A 7,321-nucleotide genomic window follows, 5' to 3' on the forward strand; every position below is an offset into this window, starting at 1 on the left:
ACAATTGAGTCTTTAGGTGTAGTGGAATTAAAGGGGCTTTTAGAACTTTGATATTGATGGCTTTTCCTCCAGATCAAAATCAGATTAGACAAGTCCAACTTTTACCAGCATCTCCAATTTGCTGATTGAAGCTCTCAAAAACTTTTCCTTTACGTAGGCCAAATGCAAAAGGTGGTGTTCACAACTGATTCAGATGCTTTGTGAACAGTTCCCAACAGACTCTGACAAGAATTGCACCATTATATTTATCTATTTTATTTTTTTTTAGGGTAAACTAAGGTACACCCATCTTCATGACATCATCTAGAACTCAGCTTTTACATTTTAAGCTGAACTGAAAAACAAAATGATAGGCCCGTCTGTTGAAAGGAAATCGGCAGCTCCAGGAGCAGAAGATAGTGTTTGCTTTACTGTAAAACTAAACCTTCAGCATTCAGCTGTCGTGTGAAATACCACAAGCATCAAGAAAGTCATTGAGGAATAGGAAATACTTAATTTCCAAGGAAAGCAGATCAATCTTTATAGAAACAGATCACTACGAACAGATCTGCTTGCTTCCTACATTACTGATGAAGGTACTACTGGTCATGTAAGACCGCCATTGACTGAAGTAACATAAGACCACCAATCTGGTGTCAAATTCCTCCAAAGACCATGCCAGACTCTGGCACTAGATAACAGAAAGAGATGGTAAATAATGACCACGTATTAGTCACAGGAACTAATGGCGTCGCCCGGGTGTAACATACGAGAGCGAGGAAATGTTACATCCTGAAGGACGTAATACAGCAATGGATACTGACAAAGGTTTATTATGAGCAGATGTGTGGCTCCCAAATAGTTAAATGTGTCTTATTCTCCAAATACACATCTTTTACAGCAAATGTTCACTTTCTATACTGTCCCTGTGGTGGATCTCATCCGTGGGAGCTACGTTCTTGGCATTTCGTCCCCATTCTCGCTCTATATATAGATGGTATGGGTCGTTTTTAGATTCTTGCTTTCTTGATCTGGTGTAAGCAAAAATAAGTCCCCCAGCCAAGAAGCCATAAAATATCATTATGAGTAGGATATACAAGAAGGCGACATCGCTGTCGTTACTTGCTCGAGTGCTGGTGCCATTGATCCGCTCCAGCTCCTGCATCATTTGGGTCAGGAGCTTCTTGAGCCGTGATGGATCCGTACAGTTAAGATTCATGGTCGAAGTTTTTGTAAAGCAAATGTTAAATTCAGAAAATCCACAAAAGCTTCAGAGTGCTGGTAATCCGTTACATGGGAGGAGATGATGCTTTCCTTCTCTTCACACAATGACACCTGTGGACAAAAGATACAGATCTGTCATTGCATAAAATAGACTACAGCACTGGTGTAAGTAATGTGTTTCTATCGCCATACTGTAAGGGTACTGTCACACAGTCACACTTTGATCGCTACGACGGTACGATCCGTGACGTTCCAGCGATATCCATACGATATCGCAGTGTCTGACACGCAGCAGCGATCAGGGATCCTGCTGAGAATCGTACGTCGTAGCAGATCGTATGGAACTTTCTTTCGTCGCTTGATCTCCCGCTGACATCGCTGGATCGTTGTGTGTGACAGCGATCCAGCGATGTGTTCGCTTGTAACCAGGGTAAACATCGGGTAACTAAGCGCAGGGCCGCGCTTAGTAACCCGATGTTTACCCTGGTTACCAGCGTAAAAGTAAAAAAAAACAAACCGTACATACTCACATTCCGGTGTCTGTCCTCCGGCGTCTCAGCTTCTCTGCACTGTGAGCGCCGGCCAGCCAGAAAGCGAGCACAGCGGTGACGTCTGACGTCACCGCTGTGCTTTCCGGCTCTGCTGCTTACACAGTGCAGAGAAGCAGAACGCCGGGGGACAGACACCGGAATGTGAGTATGTACGGTTTGTTTTTTTTACGTTTACGCTGGTAACCAGGGTAAACATCGGGTTACTAAGCGCGGCCCTGCGCTTAGTAACCCGATGTTTACCCTGGTTACCTGGGGACTTCGGCATCGCTCCAGCGCCGTGATTGCAACGTGTGACCGCAGTCTACGACGCTGGAGCGATAATCATACGATCGCTGCGACGTCACGGATCGTGCCGTCGTAGCGATCAAAATGGCACTGTGTGACAGTACCCTAAGCTTCAGAGTGTTAGGGTATGTGCACACGTTACGGATTCCATTGCAGATTTACTGCGGATTTTGTGCAGTTTTTGCCTACGTTTTTACACCTGCGGATTCCTATTATGGAATAGGTGTAAAATGCTGTGGAATCCGTACAAAGAATTGACATGCTGCGGAAAATAAACCGCTGCGTTTCTGAGCGGAATTTTCCGCAGCATGTGCACTGCAGATTTTGGTTTTGGTCAACAAGCTCTAGTGTAGGAATGTTGCTTTGTAAATGACCATTTAAAATTTTAGAAACCATTCATTTAAAAAGAGTCTGTCAGCAGATTTTTGCTACTCCACCTGTGAGCACCATAATGTAGGGGCAGAGACCATGATTCCAGAGATATATCACTTACTCAGCTTCTGTCATTTAGGTTAAATTGTTTTCTCTGCTGAAGATCTATCAGTGCTCAAATGCTGAGGTCTGTATAACCTCACCCACACCACTGAGTGGATGCTTTCTTGCCTATGCACAGTGTACATACAAAGCTGCAAATCCGTTGTGGATGTGGAGTTATACAGAGCTCATGAATATGGAGAATTACATGGCAGTATGTTTACTAGTCCTATAGTGATAATCTCCTGCTGAAAAAAAACAATTTTATCAAAACTACAGTAAGCAGCCCAGTAAGTAACAAGACTGGAATCAGGGTCTCAGGCCCTACATTATGCTGCTCTCAGATTAGATGGCAAAAACCTAGACAGATTCCCTTTAATTTATAATTCACTATAGAAAAAAGGGGCCACATTGTCAGATTGAACCAACCCCATTAGACAAATACATCACAAAATTAATATGTAATAGGTGGGAGTGCAAAAATGAAATCCGAAAGTATCAGGAGGACGGAGGTTCCTTTTCATTCAATCACAATCTATAAAAGGTAGAGACCATGGATTCAGTTTTCTCCACTGCAGTATAAGCAAAACCCTAAACAATCCTTTCAAGGCTGTGGTTATCCTGGTTGCTTGTGCACCTTTTTCTACCACACTTTTTCCATCCACTTAACTTTCCATTAATATGCTTGGATACTTGAGTGCTCTGAACAGCCAGCTTCTTTAATAAATTACCTTTTGTGGCCTACCCTCCATGTGGAGTGTGTCAATTCCTGCCTTCTGGACATTGTCAAGTCAGCAGTCTTCCCCATGATTGTGGAGCCTACAGAAACAGACTAAGGGACCTTTTTAAATGCTTAGGAAGTCTTTGCAGGTGATTTTGTTAATTATTCTAATTTACTGAGATAATGACTTTTGGGTTTTCACTGGCTGTAAGCCATAATCATCAACATTAACAGAAATAAACACTTGAAATAGATCACTCTGTTTGTAATGACTCTATATACGAGTTTCACTTTTTTTGCATTGAAGAATTAAAATAAACTAACTTTTTGATGGTATTCTAATTTAGTGAGAAACACCTGTGTATGCAGCTCATCGCTTACTATCTTGACCACTGCAGCCAATCACTGGCCTTAGCAGCCTTGCGTCCCAATAGAAACTTGGGCAGACAAAGTAATCAGCTGCAGGTAAAGTTAGAGACTGTCTGTGACCACCAGAGCAAGGGGGGGTTTAAACAGATGAGTAATGTTTGTTTTCTTATTGTAAAGAATTTCCTCCCTTTACATAAAAAAAAAAAAAAAAAAAAAAAAAAAAGTACCGGTATATCCTGAACCACCCTATTAATTACTGGGCGCAACAGCAAGATGTTGTACATAATTATAGCTTTCATCTTTGGATAATTACATCATCACGCCAAATTCATTGCTCCCTTGATAAAAAAAATGTTAATACCTTGAGAAATCACTTGGGTTCTGATGGCAGGAAAATCTTATTTTCATCACCTAATGGTTTTAAAGGGGTAAACAACCCCCCCCCCCACCCACCCTCGTCAAAGGGAATAGGTGTATATGAACGGTCTATATCAGCTGACATGCACTTATAAAGTAGTGTGAGCCGTGGAAGTCTTGAGGGAAGACTAAAATAAATGTGGATTGGCTATTCACAGAAAATAGGTCAAAGAAATACCGTACTTTTTGGTGCTGTTCCATAGTCTACATCAGCAATACAGCAGGCAAATGTATCTTTTCAGTAGTGTGAAAAAATGTTCATGGATTCTACTCACATTTAGGTTATAGAGACGTCTTTCTTGTAAGAGCAGATCTGTAGAATTTTCCTACACTTAGTCCAATAAACACGCACAATGCAGACACATAGCATGTCCGTACAGCTACCCAGACGTAAAGGAACAACTCCTACCCCCACCCTCCTCCCCACCCCCAAACAGGCTCAAAGCAGAATATATACTGTGCAGTACTACAAAAATACATACTAGCAAAAATTACAGGTTCCAATGTAATAAATAAAGGAATACTAACACGGTCATGGATAAACACCAGAAATCCTGTATACAATACTTACCCTGCTGGTGGATTACACACTAGATGAACACACAGCCACTGCCTGTGTTATAGAGACGTGTCCCCAGTACAGTGGGGTATAGTAACGTGCAGAGAACTATTATAAGAACCAGATGAATCCGGAGCTCCAGGATGCAATAAAACTATCCGCATGGCCGAGTGCAGGATGCGAGATGTACAGATAAGTACGGCAGCCAAAACCTGCCCCGCTGAGGGCTCAATGGGGGGCATGTGTCCACACCAGCGCCCCTATGAATTGTAGCACCGTTCACAGTCTATTATAATCCAGTGCCTCAATCCCTGAGCCCTTGGTCTGGAGGGGGGTAAATATCAGCAGTAAAACATCTAAAAAAAAAAAATAGTTGAGAATATGTTCTTCCAGTTCGTTTCACCAATAAGGCCAAAAGATAAAACAGATTAAAAATCTACTTCATAAAATCTGGTCCAGGAGAAGGAGAGCGAGTACTGTCTCTTATCTGTCATCGTCCGCGGCTCTTCTTATGATTAACAGGTCTGGCATGGTGTCATCGTTGTGGCGTGACGCACAAGTGACGTAGCACCATTCCAGCTAATCAATAGAAGAGCCACTGACGTCAGCAGGGAGGAGGAGAACCTCACTCCCATGCTCCTGGCCACACACCACTGCTGCAAAAGGATTCCAACCAACTCAAATCAGCAAGTGAATAAAATTTACAAGAGCAAAATAGGTCTCCTATGTTAATAATGGCAATGTATATCTGTAAGACTCAGATGCTATATCTGTATGGGATCAGATTCACAGACCTGGGTAGGCGAGCCTCAGCCAAACGATAGAAGTCTAGTGCATGCAGACATTTTCTTCAGGTGGACACTGGATCCATGTAATAGGACAGTTATCTGAACAGCGTCATTAGATAACATTGGACCAAGTGCTGTCAGTTTTTTCCTTGGACCACAACATGGATTTGTGAAGAACGGACAGAATTAGGAAGCCATCGGTGTGATGTCAAATGTTTTCATGGGCTTGTAGACGTCCACTGCACAATCAAAAATTTCTTCTTCTTTTTTTTGCACTATCCCCAAATAAATTACAGACATGTGAGCAATCCATAGGTAAAATAGGTGTGTGATTGATCTGGAAACATAACAGAGCATGAAAAATAGAGTGTCTGAATGAGATGCTGTGGATATTTCTGCAGACTGTACTATGATGGCAGGCGAATGGATGAGATCTGATGGAACCTCAGCCAGATTCTGTGGCCATTGTCCTCTGGGCATCTGTATGACCATCATGAGTTCTCCTGCACTGGTCCCGATTCACTGGGCATTCAGCATATTAGCTCCAATATAATGCAAAGACAGCAGATCACACTCGGATACAAATGGTTTTGAGGTGTGGAGTTTATTTTGGTTTTGTTTTTTTTGTGAAATCTGCAAGAAAATCTGTAGCAGCTAGCAACAAGCTGTGCACATGTGGTGCGGACTCATCTGGCAGATTTTCAGGGTAATTGTTTGCAGATTTACTGCTGAAGTTATGAGCAGAAGCTCCAGCGCATTTCACCCTGCTGTCCCCATGGCCACAACCAGCCGGTCCAGGCTAGCACTTCTGTGCGCTGGGCTCAGCATAAAGGGCAGCTCGCCATGGTAAGTGCCAACCTTCCTCCATAGTGGCCGGTGGTCGCCATGTCGGCTTGTAGTCTCCACAAGTCTCTCCCATTCACACTTGGTAGAACAAAAAACCTTCCGCATCAATGTGAGCGATCTGGGAAAGTTACCATGTACTTTTTTTTTGCTCCTCCACATCCTGTCCTGTGTCGTGCAGCACTAGGCGGACTGCAGGGACACAGCAGCAGCCCGCACTCTGACCACACTGTCACACTACAGGCTGCTGCCATCAGCAGCTCTACCCAGAAGACACCTCAGGTTACCCCGAGACTCAGCATTTGTTATAGGCACAGAGATATACGGCCCCTACCTGTGGTCCAGTCACTGCTCTGCCCCACGCTGCACATGCTCCTGTAAGTAGGTGGGATGCACAAGTGCACACATGTCCGGTGCCGCACACACGTCCCTTCTAGTGACAAGTCCCCTCCAGCAGCGCTGCCTGCAGACCCCGCTCTCACACTGGGGCGGCCGTGCAGGGGCTTGTGTGGGTCACGTGTCCTCCTCAGTGATGGAGGCGGGCTGCAGCCTGTGCTACTCATGTACTGACCTCCCAGTACAGACGTAGCACATACGGGTCCTACAGTCATCTACCCCCTCATCTATTTTGGCGGGAGTCTTTGACCACGAGGCTGCCTATGAAATCTCCATGCTTCTGACAGGAGAAAAACAAAACACCTTACTTGTAACAACAAACAAAAAAACCTAGCAGAGCTTTTAAGGCTTGGTTCACAGGTACATCTGGGCTCCATCACGGCAGTGTCCATCTTTTTAAGCCACACACAAATACTTGGTAGCCTACACTTTTATGCACATCTAAAATAAAAACATGGACATGGCCGGGATGGAGCCCAAAGCGACCGCGCTGGCCATATAATAAACTATCTGTTTCCAGCCAGCTAACGCTCGGCACGCTCATTGCTATCTAACGCTGCTGGTGATTAAGCTAAAGTAATGACAACATTCAATAGCGCTTATGCAGGTGGTAAATTAACTTAAAATTAAGGTAATCTATATAATTGTCTAAGGGTCCCTTCCGTCTTTCTGTCTGTCACGGATATTCATTGGTCGCGGCCTCTGTCAGTCATGG

At 43.9% G+C, this 7,321-nt stretch overlaps 1 long non-coding RNA gene across 1 annotated transcript; it reads right to left on the minus strand.

Moving 5' to 3' along the window:
• Positions 1–252: 252 nt before the first annotated feature.
• On the minus strand, positions 253–7,071 carry LOC143805626 (uncharacterized). The gene is made up of 2 exons (XR_013221292.1): positions 6,545–7,071; positions 253–1,314 (listed from the first exon to the last, which is right to left on the minus strand). It is a non-coding gene; the product is annotated as an uncharacterized LOC143805626 (long non-coding RNA).
• Between the last annotated feature and the right edge of the window lie 250 nt (positions 7,072–7,321).

Source organism: Ranitomeya variabilis, chromosome 2 (genome assembly GCF_051348905.1).
Source record: "Ranitomeya variabilis isolate aRanVar5 chromosome 2, aRanVar5.hap1, whole genome shotgun sequence".
Taxonomy (NCBI): Eukaryota; Metazoa; Chordata; class Amphibia; order Anura; family Dendrobatidae; genus Ranitomeya; species Ranitomeya variabilis.